Source organism: Nycticebus coucang, chromosome 7 (genome assembly GCF_027406575.1).
Source record: "Nycticebus coucang isolate mNycCou1 chromosome 7, mNycCou1.pri, whole genome shotgun sequence".
Taxonomy (NCBI): domain Eukaryota; kingdom Metazoa; phylum Chordata; class Mammalia; order Primates; family Lorisidae; genus Nycticebus; species Nycticebus coucang.
In genome coordinates, this window is record NC_069786.1 from 116,209,465 (window position 1) to 116,225,903 (window position 16,439).

Sequence of the window (16,439 nt, forward strand, 5' to 3'; positions counted from 1 at the left end):
AAGTCTTGTGAGGGCGGCGCCTGTGGCTCAGTCGGTAGGGTGCCGGCCCCATATACCAAGGGTGGCGGGTTCAAACCCGGCCCCGGCCAAACTGCAACCAAAAAATAGCCCAGCATTGTGGCGGGCGCCTGTAGTCCCAGCTACTCAGGAGGCTGAGGCAAGAGAATCGCTTAAGCCCAGGAGTTGGAGGTTGCTGTGAGCTGGGTGAGGCCACGACACTCTACCGAAGGCCATAAAGTGAGACTCTGTCTCTACAAAAAAAAGTCTTGTGGCTCGGCGCCTGTAGCTCAGCACTTAGTGCGCCAGCCACATACACCGGAACTGGCGGGTTTGAATCAGCCCAGGCCTGCCAAACAATGATAACTGCCACTGAAAAATAGCCGGGCATTGTGGCAGGCACCTGTAGTCCTAGCTACTTGGAAGGCTGAGGCAAGAGAATCACTTGAGCCTGAGAGTTGGAGGTTGCTGTGAGCCATGATGCCACAGCACTGTACCCAGGGCGACAGCTTGAGACTGTCTCAAAAAAATAAATAAATAAATAAATAAAATAAAATAAAATAAGTCTTGCTATCTAGTAAATGAGTCTTCCAACTTCTGTTTTTTCAATTTTGGTGCTTTGATTTCTACATAAATTTCAGAATCAGACTACCAATTTCCATTAAAACATCTACTAGGATTTTGGCTGGCATTTAATCTATTGATAAATTGACAATCCATTAACAATCCATTAACCTGGCCTTTCCTTCCACTTATTTTGATTTTCTTTAATTTTTCTCAGCAATGTTTGCTCGTTTTGTATGTGGAATCTTGAATATCTTTCACTAGGTTTATTCATAGACATTTGTTTGTTTGTTTTATTTTATTTTTTATTTTTTGAGACAGAGTCTCACTATATCACCCTTGGTAGAGTGCTGTGGTATCACAACTCACAGCAACCTCAAACTCTTGAGCTTAAGTGATTCTCTTGCCTCAGCCTCCCAAGTAGCTGGGACTACAGGCAATTGCCACAATGCCCGGCTATTTTTTGTTGCAGTTGTCATTGTTGTTTAGCTGGTCAGGGCCAGGTTCAAACCTGCTACCCTTGGTGTATGTGGCTGGCACCGTAACCACTGTTCTACGGGCGCCAAGCCTAGATATTTGTTTTTTGATGTTATGTCAATGATATTATTTTAAAAGGTCAATCCCAGTTATTGTTACCTGTATGTAGAAATACAACGAATTCTTAAAACACTGACCCTTGTTTCTAGTGACCTTGCTAAACTACATTAATTCATGGAACTGAATAGTGAGCTGTGATCATGCCACTGAACTTGCTAAACTCATTTTTAAATTATATCCAGCTTTCTTAATTCTCTTTGTGCAGTCTCTCAATAATGAACAATTTTATTTTCTCCTTTTCACCTTTACAACTTTTATTTCCTTTAAGCTCAGATCTCCAGTATAATGGTGAATAGAAATAATGACAGTGACATTCTTGACCGGGTCCCCCTTGGGGGAAATCTTATAATATTTCACTGCTACTATGATCCTTGATGTGGAAGTGGCCCTGCACAGGTGTGTCAGCCTGTTGGGGTTGGGAGGTTGGGGTTGGGGGGGTCATCTGCATAGAATGGAGACCTAGCCCAGGGTATAAGAGCTCCAATGGGCAAGGAGGGCATCCCCATGGGGAGGTAGTCCAGTGCAGGGTGTCAGAGCCCACATAGATGGAGGAAGGTTTCTACATGTTAGGTGGCCTGGGGTGGTATATTGGTGCCCCAGTAGGGGAGGAAAACATTCTTATGTGGTACAAGGTGTCATACCCAAGAGGAATGAAAAGAACTTTGACACCATGGGCCACCTGGTACCAATGTCAGGACCCAAGTGGAGTTAGAATGTTATTTATGGAAGGTTTGGGAAGGAGACAAAATGAGAGTGACAAGATATTGTCACCATAAAAAGGGATTGATACAGGTGGCGCCCATAGCACAGTGGTTACAGTGCCAGCCACATACTGAGGCTGGTGGGTTCGAACCTGGCCGGGCTAGCGAAAGCAACAATGACAACTGCAACAACAACAACAAAATAGTTGGGTATTGTGGCAGGCTCCTACCGCAAGGCTGAGGTAAGAGAATCACTTAAGCCCAGGAATTGGAGGTTGCTGTGAGCTGTGACACTACAGCACTCTACTGAGGGTGACATAGTGAGAGTCTGTCTCAAAAAAAAAAAGAGATGGATACAGTAAAGAAATAGATTGAGGAAAATGGAAGCCAGTTTTCTCACTGGTGGAGAAAGAAGTTAGAAATACGGAAAGAGATAAAACTTGAGTGAATGACAGTGTATTGGATTAGAATTGGAGGTATTAGTGTGAACTCAAAGCTTTCAATATAAAGGCAGTCCCCTGTTTATGAACAAGATAGGTTCCATAGGTTTGTTTTTAAGTTGAATTTGTATGTGAATCGGAAGAGGTACATTTTTTACCTCTTACTTATAATAGCTCCATTCATAAGTGTGAGGTGAATATCCATTGGCTGTTTGGAACTTGGGGACTTAATATAATAGCTTCTGTTTGTAAGTACAAGTTGTATGTAAGTCACGTGATTGTAACTTGGGGACTGCTTGTACATCCAATTGATATATAAATGTGTGTGTCTATCTATGTATACGCGGGCATCTTTCTTAGTTGTATCCGCTAAAAGGGGCCAGGAACAGCAACAATGAGCATATCTAGCACCCAGATATTAGTTTGTAACTTTTTTTCCCCTAACTGGAACGAGTGCTCCTTGGAGAAATAGTTGATTCCAGGCCTGAGTCAGGAACAATATGAGACACGCCTAAATTACCTTGTGCTAGCTCAAAGAATAATATTGGGCCAGTTGTGGTGGCTCATATCTGCAATCCCAGAACTTTAGGAGAGGATCACTTGAGCCATTAGTTCAAGGTTATAGTGAGCCTGTGATCATGCCACTGAATTCCAGTATGGGCAACAGAGTGAGACCTCATCTCTTAAAAAAGAAAAAGGAGGGCGGCGCCTGTGGCTCAAGGAGTGGGGCGCTGACCCCATGTGCCCGAGGTGGTGGGTTCAAACTCAGCCCTAGCCAAAAATTGCAACAACAACAACAAAAAAAAAAAAAAAGAAGAAGAAGAGCAAAAGGAGAAAAAGAAGGATAAGGAGAATATTCATTCCATCAAACTAGCTTAAAGAATCTCCCATTGGCCAAATCTGGTATAATTTGCACATCGATCGAAATAAAGATAGTAACAAATTATAACACATTAAAGAAAATAGGAATCTATGAATCCTTTTGATAAAAATAAATTAATTAATTCAAAATTTTATGAAGAATGAGATATTTATGTAGTTTCAAAGCTTCTTGCCAAGGAGTAAAGAATAACTTTACTGCTTTGCCAAGGGATAAAGAATAAGTTTCATCCTTATCAAATGCTCAAGGTTAAACTCACCAGTGGAGAGACATAACAGCTGAGTGCAATGCGGAACCCTAGATTAATTCATGGAACTGAAAAGGGGTATTAGTAGGCAACTGGTGAAATTTGAATAAGATTATGTAGGTTATATAGTAGTAATGTGTCAAGGTTAATTTCCTGATTTTGAAAGTTACATAGTGAGAGGAAGGATGTCCATGAGGAACTGGACCTTCCTCAGACAAGGAGGCTGTCAGCATCTTGATCATGGACTTCCCAGCCTCCAGAACTGAGAAATAAATGTCTGATTTTTTTTTTTTTTTATTGTTGGGGATTCATTGAGGATACAATAAGCCAGGTTAAATGTCTGATTTTTATAAGTCACCCAGGTTATGGTATTTTGTTATAGCAGCCTGGTGGACCAAGACAGTCTTTGTGGTAGGAAATGCAGACTAAAGTACTTGTGGGTGATGAGGCATCATGTGGGCCACTTACCTTCAAATGGATCAAATCACAATGTTCTTTGTACTGTTAAAAAAAAAAAACAACAGGAACTTATAATTATTCTGGACTTGAAAGAATATTTTTCTGGAGTATTAATATATGAAGCAGGGAGGGCAACACCACTTTCAGGAGGAATGAAGTTTTACCCAGAATGAGGTCTTGATTGCAATCTGTGCAATTTCTTAAAGACAGGTCCCTTATCTAAAGGGGCAAGGGTAGGTTTTGTGGGGCCTGAGGATCATACAATCTTAAAGGCCCTTCTCAAGAAAGAGATTATAAAATTGTGACTACAATATTAGGCAGGAAAATGAAGGTTTATTTAGAATGAGAAAAGAAATTATAACAAATTATAAATTCTAAAAACATGACAAATATTATAAACATTACACAATCCAGAAAAAATAGAATAATACTTTTTTAAAGTTAACTGCTTTGCCTGTCCCTCTGTATTACTTTTTTACTACATTTCTTGCCTGTACACTCTGATTACATCTTTATCTGACAATTTTGTAGTATCAGTGTCTAAGAACGAATAGAAAGATAGTTCAGTCTTCAGCATAAGTAATCAAAATCTCTTGTTTTTTTAATTATTTGTACTTTAAAAACTTTTTTTTGGCTTCAAAACTCATTGATAATGTCATATAAAATTTTAAGATTATTACCTATGATAGCTTGGGAAAACCATTACCAAGTTTCTTTCATATATTCAGGACACAACTGAATATACTCCTGACAAGAGAGAAGTTCCATTTTTATGTCTATGAAAACGGAATTATCCATTTGCAATTTTATACTTCCTGTGATCAAAAAACTCTTCTACAGACAAGCTTCTAGCTCCACACATTTTAAACCTTGTTTGCCTTCCTTAGTCATACATTGGTACTGTAGGACATGTTTATGTTTTTTGTTTGTTGGTTTTTTTAGAGACAGGGTCTTTGTCTGTCACCCAGGCTAGAATGCAGTGGCTTGATCACAGCTCACTGCAACCTTGAATGCCTGGGCTCAAGTGATCCTCCCACCTCAGCCTCCTCAGTAGCTGGGACCATGGGTGTGAGCCACTGTGCCTGGCCTGTGCATGTTACAATTTCTGATCCCATATTGCTTCCTGATGCTGGGTCAGTTGGCAAAGTGAGTGGACACTAGTCATATAGTTGGAAGACATTTTCATATCAGATATCAAGCAATAGTTAAGTATACGTAGAATCATCAACAAGATATACAACTGTAGCCTACTGTATGAATTGAATGGTAGTCCCCCCCCCCAAAAGATATATTTATGTCTTAACCTAAAGAACCTGCATATGTGACCTTACTTGGTAAAAGCATCTTTGCAGATGGAAGTCAAGTGCCTTGAGGTAAGATCATCACCCTTAGTGTGGGTCCTTAATCCAATGACAGGTATCTCTTCAAGAAAAATGTAGAGGCTGTGGCAATGGCTTACAATTGTAATCCTACCACTCTGGGGGGCCGAGGCATGAGGATACCCTGAGCTCAGGAGTTCTAGACTAGTCTGAGCAAGAGTGAGACCCATCTCTACTAAAAATAGAAAGATTATCTGGGCATGGTGGCAAGAGCTTGCAGTCCCAGCTGTTTGGGAAGCTGAGGTAAGAGGATGGCTTGAAGCCAAGAGTTTGAGGTTATTATGAGCTAGGCTAACACCACGTCACTCTATTCTGGGCAACAGTGTGAGACTCTGTCTAGAAAAAAGGAAGGAAGGAAGGAAGGAAGGAAGGAAGGAAGGAAGGAAGGAAGGAAGGAAGGAAGGAAGGAAGGAAGGAAATGTAGAGAGAGATTTGAGAGACACAAGAGATGGTAATACAAAGACAGAGGCGGAAACTGGAGTGATGCACGTATAAGCCAAGAAATGCCCCGGATTTCTGGCAGCCCAAGAATCTGGGAGAGTGGCATGGAATAAACCTCTCCCTCAGAGCCTCCAGGAAGAACTACCCTGCCAACACTGTGATTCTGGACTGTAAGTGAAAAATTTCTGTTGTTTTAAGCCACCAAGTTTGTGGTAATTTGTTACGGCAGCCCTAGGGAACTCATCAACTACTAAACCTAAATGAAATATTCCAATTTCAGCTTGGTCCCAGAAACAGCTGTAGCATTTCAACACCCTTTAGTATAACAGAATGGTAACAGAGGGAAGGCTGGAGTGGAAAGAGTATAGGCTTAACCAGTTCAAGCTAAAATATTGGTTTAAACTGTAGGAAAAACACGTAATCCTCTGAACACATCACTAAGGCCCCCTCTAGGACCTTCACAAGAGCCTGGCCATCTGCAAGTCCCTGAAGCTTATGTCTAGTAAATTTTAGAGAAGATCTACCTCTGTGTAGGAGGCAATGTAGTGTTATGAAAACACTCTGGAGCCAAATTCTAGTTTCACTACCATCTAGCTGCTGACTTCAGACAAGTAACTTAACCTTTCTGTGCCCCCGATTTCTTCCTCTATAAAATATAAATAATAATATCAATGTCTGCCTTCGAGGGTGATTGATCCAATTAAGTAACATAATATATATAAAGCACATAATGCGTGTAATGCACAGACGACAGCACGTGCCCCATGCTACGCACCCAATGTTCATTGGTCACTTTATGCTTTACTCACAAGTCGTTGTCTTGTTGCTGAGGGAATGGCCTAAAAAAGAAAAAAATGGGCACGTGGCTCAGTGAGCAGGGCGCCGGCCCCATATGCCGAGGGTGGCGGGTTCAAACCCAGCCCCGGCCAAACTGCAATAAAAAAATAGCCGGGCGTTGTGGCGGGCGCCTGTAGTCCCAGCTACTTGGGAGGCTGAGGCAGGAGAATTGCCTAAGCCCAGGAGTTGGAGGTTGCTGTGAGCTGTGTGACGCCATGGCACTCTACCGAGGGCAATAAAATGAAACTCTGTCTCTACAAAAAAAAAAAAGAAAAAAATGGGCTGTCCCAACTTTCTGGGAACTGAAACCTGCATCCCTGCCTTAGGCCAGTGGTCGTGAGGGGCAGGGAATGTCTCTTGCTCTTCATGCCAGGGAACTGTCTGGGTGGAGGTCACAAGATCTTAGCTGAAGATGGGATGGCCATAGGTCATGAGATCCTAAGCCAAAGATGGGACTAATCGGGGTAGAGGTCACACAACTGTTGCAGAAGCCACTGAGAATATCTTGGCCCAAGATGGGATTATGAGATCATAAACTTTTTTTTTTTGAGGGAGAGTCCCAAGTTGTTGCCCTGGGTAGAGTGCCATAGCGTCATAGCTCACAGCAACCTCCAACTCTTGGGCTCAAGCAATCCTCTTGCCTCAGTTTTTCTATTTTTGTAGAGACAGGGTCTCGCTTTTGCTCAGGCTGGTCTCGAACTTGAATCCACCCGCCTCGGCCTCCTAGATTGCTAGGATTATAGATGTGAGCCACTGCACCTGGCCTGAGATCACAATCTTTAAAAGCTCTGTACTTCTGCTCAGAAGCAGAATTTTGAATTTTGAGACTATTGGCCATTTTCCTCCTTGTTAGCAAAGTAATAAACTTCTCTTTCCTTCTCCTCAAACTGCTTGTCCCTCTTTTTCTGATGTAGCTTCAGGGGACAAGTGCTGAATTTTTGGTAATAGTATTAAGCATTAGAGTTGGAAGACAAATGAGAAACAGACCTTGCCTTGAGGAAGCTCACCATCTATGGGGGGGGGGAGATGTATTAAATTATTATATTATAATATTTTAAGTACAAGAGGTGGATGCTAACTGTGCAGATGTTACCAGAACACAGAGAAGGACCCTCAACCTAGCTTGGTAGGGAATGGGAGTCAACCGAGGAATGTATTGAGTTATATCTCAATACATTTGCATGACAGAATGATTTATTGAGCTAGCAATTTTTGTATTTTTAAAATTCAATCATTGATTCTATTATTTATTGAATGCCTACTACTTACCCGACAGTATTCTAGGCACCAGAGATACTGTGATGAACAAATATATCAAAAAGCTCTGATCTTACTCATTTTGAAATGTACAAAATATTTACAAAATATTCTCTACATGTTGGACACCTCTTTGTAAAAAATTTTAATAAGTATTTTGTATATAAAGATACATTTACCTACAATTTCCAATTTTCCCTATGTATGTGACTTTTGGGATACCCTGTATTTTAAAAAGTAAGTTGAATAGATAGATACATGATAAAGAAAATATAACAAAAGGTTGATTATGTAATAGATGTGAGGTGGTAAATGTATGTTTTCCCCATACATGTCTCTCAATTTTTCTGTATTATCAGAAAATTTTCATAATGAAGTGTTGGTAAAACACACAGTTTTACCAACAGAGAATTAGCCACACAGTTGAACACTACACATTCATTAAAAATGTTTTGGTAGCCTGTTTCAGCAAAAAGATGAATATTATTTGTTATAAACTTAGAAAAGTAGGGTTCAAAACAGTAAATACAGGGTGATGCTGCTTTCTTTAAGTGCACCTGGAAGAATGTTCCCTAGCAGCAGCACATGCAATGGTCCTGGGCAGAGGCTTGTCTAGAGGGTTTGAGGAGCTTTAGGAAGACAACTATAACTAAAGAGGGAGGGAGGAAATAGGTAATGAATCAGGTCAAAAGATAAAGGAAGGGGGTAAGGTTAGGTAAGCTGTTCTGGTCATCCATTTCTGGACAAGAAATTATCTCAAATTTAGTGGCTTAAAACCACAACTACCTTTTTATATGTCACAACTTTTGGGTCAGGAATTTGGACGGGACCCACCTAGGACATTTTTCTGGTCTGCTAACATCAAGTGATTTCAATGTGTGATGTTGCATTGGCAGATGGGTTGGTTGGAGGATACAATATGGTTTCACTCTCATGTCTGATGCCTTGGTAAGGATGGCTGGCAGGCTGAGCTCAGCTGGGTCCTTCTTCCTCCTCACGAAGTCTCAGGGCTGCTCCATGTGGTCTATCAGGGCAGTTGGATTTCTTACATGATGTCCTAAGGTTCTAAGAGCAAGTGTTTTAAGAGATAGGAAATAAAGTTGCCAGTCTTCTAAGATCTGGCTTCAGAAAAGGACACAGTGGCACTTCTGCCATATTCTATTGGTCAAAGCAGTCATGGACCTCCCCTCACCCAGATTCAGGGAAAGGGCAGGCTTCAGTATACCTCTCAATAAGAGGAGTGTCAAAGGATTTGTGACTATTAGACCCTTGCAAGTCATAGTGAGGACTTTGGCTTTTACTCTGAGATGGGAGCCATTGGAGGGTTTTAAGCAGAGGAGTGACCTAATCTGGCTTTCATTTTAATGGGACCACTCTACCGGCCATTTTGAGAATAGACTGTAAGGACAGAAGAAGAAGGAAGACCAGTGAGGGGCTATTGCAACAAACCTAGCAAGAGATGATGATGGCTTGGGCCAGGGTGAAATCAGAGGTGGTGGTGAGCGGTGGTTGAATTCTAGATACGTTTTGAAGAAAGAATCATTAAGATTTGCTAATGGATTCAATATGAGTGTGAAATAAAAATATCCTTATCAAGGATAAGGATAAAAGCATTCTTCTGAGTAATGAAAATACTAGAATTGCTGTTAACAGAGGTGGTAGCACAGCAGGAGCAGATAGGGAGTGAGTATAGGAGTTGGTTTTGGACAAGATACAGCCAAGTAAAGATGTCAGGTAGGTTTTGTGTTTAAGGAATTATTCCAGAACAGAGTTGCAAATTTGAATGTCATTAGCATTTGGGTAAATTTCACCTAGAAGGTGAATGTACAGAGAGACGTCCAGGGACTGAGCCGAAGCCTCTGACTCCCTCTTCTCTTTCTGCCAGTCTTCCTTGGTATACCTGGTCTCAGAAAAAGTTGATGTTTCAGATGTCACCTTCAGACCATCTCTAGTCCACTATTTTGTGAAAACCTAAACTCATTAAGAAGATTGTGCTGGGGAGGTGCCTGTGGCTCAGTGGGTAGGGCACCAGCCCCATATACTTAGGGTGGTGGGCTCAAACCCAGCCCCGGCCAAAACTGCAACAACAATAAAAAATTAACACTGTTTAATATTAAAAAGAATAAGATTGTGCTGGAGAAGTGAAAGCTGCAGAGGCTTTGAGGAGAAGAGAGGCAGGAGCTGTGTCAGGTGAGGATGTGATGTCATCAAGCCTAGGAGGGGCCAGGGCCTGAGCATCAGGAGAATAGGAATTCTCCCTGGGAATAAGCCCTGGGAAAAAGGCTACACAGAGAGCCTTAGCCAGGCCAGACTTTACTCTTTGGGGTTTCCAGCTTTGGTAAAGATTTCTGTACTGATTAGGTAAATAGATCAGGGTCAGAGAAAAGAGGTCAGAAACAGACCCATACAAATGTGGGAAATGGAAAGTGTATTTATGATGGAAGTAGCACTGAAGATGAGTGGGAAAAAAGACTAATTCATAAATGGTGCTGGGAAAGGAGGTTTACATTGTTACCAAAACTAATTGCTACCTCACGCCAAATATAAAAACAGATGACTTTAAGATATAAACATGAACAGGAAACTTTCTTTTCTTTTTTTTTTTAAGAGTCTCACTTTGTCGTCCTTGGTAGAGTGCCATGGTTTCACAGCTCACAGCAACTTCCAGCTTTTGGCCTTAGGTGATTCTCTTGCCTCAGCCACCCGAGTAGCTGGGACTACAGGTGTCTGCCACAACGCCCGGCTATTTTTTTTTGTTGCATTTTGGCTGGGGCTGGGCTCAAACCTGCCACCCTTGGTATATGGGACTGGCACCCTACTCACTGAGCCACAGGAGCCATCCGAACAGAAAACTCTCAAACCTTTAAAAACATTTTAAAGTTTTGGGTTTAGGAGAATATTGATTTTGAGTGAGGAAAACACTTCTAAAATTAGTTACACAGACCATAAAAGAAAAGATAACACATTTAAAAAAAAATCTTCCATTCATTAAAAGACATCATTTTTTAAATAGTTAAGTCAACACGTAGCCTGGGAGAAGATATAAACCACATGTAATCATCAGGCAGTTAGCTACATATGAATGGGGCAGTTGACGGATATGGTTAAGCTATTCTGGATTGGTTTGGTTCTGGCTGACCTGGGCTATCATGGGAATGAGGCTGATTAAAACCATGCAGGTGGGTTGTTATCAAGGTCTTGAAGATAGGTTGTTTTCAAGACCTTGCAGGTGGGTTGATTTGAGAACAGAGTTAATTAGGACCCTGGGAGACTACCAAGAAGCAGCTGAGATGCCTCAGACTTATGTATAAAATGCAAAACCATGCTTTCCACATTGCCTGCAGTCACTAGGACAGGGCCCAGCTTGCTGTATAGGTTGTTAATAAACTTTCTTTTGCTAAAACTTTACCTGCTCTTTTCAATTATTTTGGTGAATACCTTGAGCCACCTCACCACTCTAACATAATTAACAAGAATTGGTATCCAGAATTGGTAAAGAAATTCCACAAATAAAAGGAGAAGATAAACAAATGAATAGAAATTAAGCAAGAGAGAAGAGTAATTCATAGCAGAGGAAACCACAATGGCCAAAATAAAAAAAAAAAAGAAAAAAAGAACATAAACAATGCTTAACACCAGTGACAACTGGGGACATCTACCTTATAACAGAGTTACTATATAATATAGAATGCTACCTCCTCTACAACGATTTATTTACTCAGTAAGTATTTATTGAATTCTAGGTGCTTGGAATATATTAGTGAACAAAAAGACAAACATTCTGGATCTCATGTTCTAATATGTATGTGGTTAAACAACAAATACGATAAATAATGAAAATAATCTTGTAGGTTAGCAGATCACAAGTTCCAGAGAAAAAGTCAAGCAGGGGAAAGGAGATCAGGACTAGCGACTGGCAAGGGTGGGGGGCAGGTTACAATTTTAAACAGGCTGTGTCTTACTCAGCTCAGGCTGTCATACAAATATCACAGACTGGGTGGCTCAAATAAGAGAAATTTATTTTGTCATAGTTCTGTAGGCTGGAAGTATGAGATCAGGGTGCAATATGGTTGGCTTCTGGTGAGGGCTCTCTTCTTGGCTTGTAGATGGCTGCAACCTCCCTATGTGCTTACATGGCAGAGAGAGAGAGCATGTGTGCAAAATCTCTCTGGTCTCTCTCTCTCTTTTGTTTGAGATAGGGTCTCACTCTGTCACCCAGGCTACAGCACAGTGGCATCCTCATAACTCACTGGAACCTCAAACCCCTAGGCTCAAGTGAGCCTCCTTCCTTAGCCTCCCAAGTAGCTGGACTACAGATACATGCCACCACACTCTGCTAATTTTTCTATTCTTTTGTAGAGACAGGGTTTTGCTCTTGTTCAGGCTGGTCTCTAACTCCTGACCTCAAGTGATCCTCCTACTTTGGCCTCCCAGAGTGCTAGGATTATAGGCATGAGCCACCACACCCCCAGTCTGGTGTCTCTTCTTATAAGGACACTAATCCCATCATGAAGGCCCCACCCTCAGGACCTCATTTAAACCTAATTACCTCCCAAAGACCCCCCATCTCCAAATCCCATCCCACTGGAGGTGAGGCTTCAACGTATGAATTTTGGAAGCCACAATTCAGTCCATAGCAGTCTGGTTAAGATAGACATTTGACTTTTGACCAAAAATTTGAATGAGATCAGAAAGTAAACGTGGCCTGATAGGGTTCTAGGAAGGAAAAATCAAAGTCAGTGCAAGGCCACGATGAGAGGTCAGTGTGGTGGGGAAAGAGGCTAATGAAGTAAGGGCAGAGGGAAGATTATGAGAAGTCTTAAGCCAGCAGAAAAGCCATATTCTATTAAAAATATATATTCTGAATAAAATACTAATTACAATATTAATTACTTTATATATTAGTCATTAGATCAACATATAAAATATATATATTTTTTGGCCTTTCCAACTATATAGCACAGGAATTTTGTCTATTTTGTTTACTGCCTGGCATGTAGTCGCACTTGGCAAATATTTGATGAATAAATAATATTTATATATTACTAGGCTGGGCACGATGGCTCATGACTGTAATCCCAGCACACTGGGAAGCTGGTGTGGATGGATTACTTGAGCTCACAAGTTCAAGACCAGTCTGAGTAAAAGCGAGACCCTGTCTCTAAAAAAAAAAAAAAAAATAGCTGGGCATTGTGGTGGGCACCTGTAGTCCCAGCTACTTGGGAGGCTGAGGCAAGAGGATCACTTGAGCCCAAGAGTTTGAAGTTGCTGTGAGCTATGACACCATAGCACTCTACTGAGGGCAAGAAAGTGAGACTCTGTCTCAAAAAAAAATATTTTTTATATATTACTTTAATGAGTTATTACTCAGAGGTGTCAGAGTGACCCAAATTTAAAATCTGACAATGTATTACACAAGATGGTGGAGATCTTATAACCTAAGAAGAGGGAGAGGGAGGGGAGGGAGGGGGGAGGATGAGCAGAGGGAGGGTGATTGATGGGATTACACCTACAGTGCATCTTACAAGGGTACGTGTGAAACTTAGTAAATGTAGAATATAAATGTCTTAACACAATAACTAAGAAAATGCCAGGAAAGCAATGTTAACCAGTGTGATGAAAATATGCCAAATGATCTATAAAACCAGTGTATGATGCCCCATGATCACATTAATGTACACAGCTATGATTTAATAATTAAAAAAAAAATGATGGTGGAGATCTGACTCAATAGAAACTTGCATACAGCAGCTCCGGGCCTTGCTCGCGCATGCGCACAAAGGTCCAACTACGGGGTCCTGCGTCCGAATCCTGCACGTGGTGAAAGCGAAATGGAGGACTCACCCTCCACGCTGCCGCCCAGCACAGAAGCTACTGCAGCTTTCACCTCAATTCCAGAGGCTCCGAGCGCAGAGGAACAGCTAGACAAAAATCAAATTAGAAAGGCAGTGAAAGCTCTCTTGGCACATTGCAAGTCCAGGAAAAACAATAATGGATACCTTTTGAATGAGAATGAAAACTTATTTTGAATGGTGATATTATGGAAAATTCCAAGTAAAGAACTGAGGGTCAGATTTGGAAACTTTGCAAATTCAAAAGCCTGAAATGAAGTAAAACTGTGCCTAAAAGAATCAATAGGAATTCAAAGATACTACAATTTTTCTAGAAATTTCACCAGTTTTCTGAAGGCTTGGTGGACAGTTCACCTATAATCACGGCTGTTGAATCAAAAACCTAGAGTTTGAGGGAACAAAGGCCCTTGCCTCATGGTATTTCATCAGATTTAGAAGAAATCTGTTTATTTACCAAGGATGAACTCAATAAAACTACTGAACAGACAGAATGTTTCTATAGAAAGCTTTTGAACAAGCATGGCATTAAAACCATATCTCGGATTATACCACTCCAAACTTTAAAAAAGGAATATAAACCCTATGAAGCCAAGTTCCGCCTTATGAGTAGTTTTGACTTTTTCCTTACTGATGCCAGAATTCGGAGGCTTTTACCCACACACATTGGGAGACATTTCTATCAAAGAAAGAAAGTTCCAGTGTCTGTGAATCTTCTAACCAAGAATTTATCAACAGAGATCAATGAATCTATAGGTGGAACAGTCTTAAACATCTCTAAAAGTGGTTCTTGCAACACTACACGCATCGGTCACACTGCAATGCAGATTGAGCATATCATTGAAAACATCATTACTGTCACCAAAGGGCTTTCAGAGAAATTGCCAGAGAAATGGAAGAGTGTGAAACTCATGTTTGTGAAAACTGAGAGATCGGTTGCCCTCCCCATCTTTTCTTCATTTGTCACCAGTTGGGATGAAACTACCAAACATTATCTTCCTAAGAAGAAAAAGGTGACAAAGAAAAGTCCACAACAAAGACGTCTTGAAAAACAGAAATGGAAGAAGAAAAACAGAAAGATACAGCAACAGCCTTCATCAGTCTTAACAAAAGGTGACGTAGCACCTAAAAGCGGTGCTCCAGTGAAGAAACCAGGAACCCAGAAGAAGACCCCAGAACATGGGAAGAAAAAATGTGGCAGAGTAAAAGCCCAACTTAAATTGACAAACGACTCTGAAGATGAAATTCCACAGCTGATACCAATAGGAACAGCTCCAGCTATAGAAAATGTAGAGACTCAAAAACATGCCACAGGGAAGAAGTCTTCAAAAAAGAGTCCTGGTCCCACTACACCTCATGGAAAGAAGAGAAAGGCCTTACCAGCTTCAGATGCCGTGAAAGCTGCAGAGCCAGAGACCCCAGGTGAAGCGCCAGGAAAGAAGCCAAAAATGAGAGAAGAGGCAGAGAAGGAAAGAAATCCTTTACTGACAAAAAAAGATCAGACTCCAAAAAAGCCAGAGGCCAAGGTCTTTGCTACTTCTACTAAATCTGCAAGAAAAGCTCCCCACACCCCTAAACGATTGCCCCAAGTCCCTCACTCTACCTAAAGTCAGTAATTCAACCAGAGGTAACATCCAAGCTACTGAAGAGCTTTTTAGAAATTCTGGTGTCTAGCTGGGCTTTGTGGCAGGCGCCTGTAGTCCCAGCTAGAGGTTGCTGGAGGTTGCTGTGAGCTGTGATGCAACAGCACTCTACCTAGGGCGATAAAGTGAAACTCTGTCTCTACAAAAAAAATAAATAAAGTAAATAGAAAAAAAAAGAAAGAAACTTGCATACATTGCAGATTAGGGGCATAAATTGGTAAAAACCCTTAGGAGAACAATTTGGCAACATCTGGTAAAGTTGAAAAAATGCATGCCCAATAACCCAGCAATTCTACTATCAGGTATATTCTCAGAGAAGTGATTGCACATGTGCACCAGGGACATATAAAATAACATTTATAACCTCATTGTTTGTAATAATAAATGATTGAAAAAAACCTAAGTATCAATTGCCAGGAGAACAAATAAATAAAACTAACTATACTCATCCAGTGAAATGTTATACAGCAGGAAAAATCAACATCAACAAGGTAATCCATAGGAATAAGTCTTACAGGGCAGCACCTGTGGCTCAAAGGGGAAGGGCACGGGTCCCATATGCCTGGCGGGTTCAAACCCAGCCCCAGCCAAAAAAACCACACACAAACAAAAAAATTAATAAATAAATAAAATAAAATCTATTAAAAAAAAGAATAAGTCTTACAAATTTAATGCACAGCAAAAATTTTAATGTAAGTTTAAGATGAATATGGTATGGTTTCATATAAAGTTAAAAGTGAACAATTTTCTCTTGATAGATATAGATAGAGGCAGATAGATACATAGTTGGGGATAAACACAAACAGATAGATACATAGTTAGAGATAGAGAGATGATAGAGTTGAGTGTAGTGACATTAGATGTCAAAAGGGATTGTTGCATTATTGATTAAAGTTACCAATCATTTGACTTTAAAATAGGGAATTTTCTGGAAATACTGTGTAACCTTTTGGAGCAGGACAGAATCTCCATAAATAACTAAGACTGAATATTATTCTGCCCCAATAGGATTAATCCAAAAATCAGATTTAATTTAACTTTAAAAAAATTTAAAGAAAGTTTCTTGCATACTCAAATTTGTATTGAGCAAATTAATAAATGGGGAAATGAAAAGATAAATTGTGAAAAAAATTTTAAAAAAGAAAAGA

General features: G+C 40.6%; 1 pseudogene across 1 annotated transcript; it reads left to right on the forward strand.

The window, feature by feature from the left end:
* The first annotated feature begins 13,630 nt into the window (after nucleotides 1-13,630).
* LOC128589778 (ribosomal L1 domain-containing protein 1-like) lies at nucleotides 13,631-15,194 on the forward strand (annotated as a pseudogene). Its single transcript, XR_008381130.1, has 2 exons — nucleotides 13,631-13,875; nucleotides 14,055-15,194. The product of XR_008381130.1 is annotated as a ribosomal L1 domain-containing protein 1-like (transcript).
* Nucleotides 15,195-16,439: the final 1,245 nt, after the last annotated feature.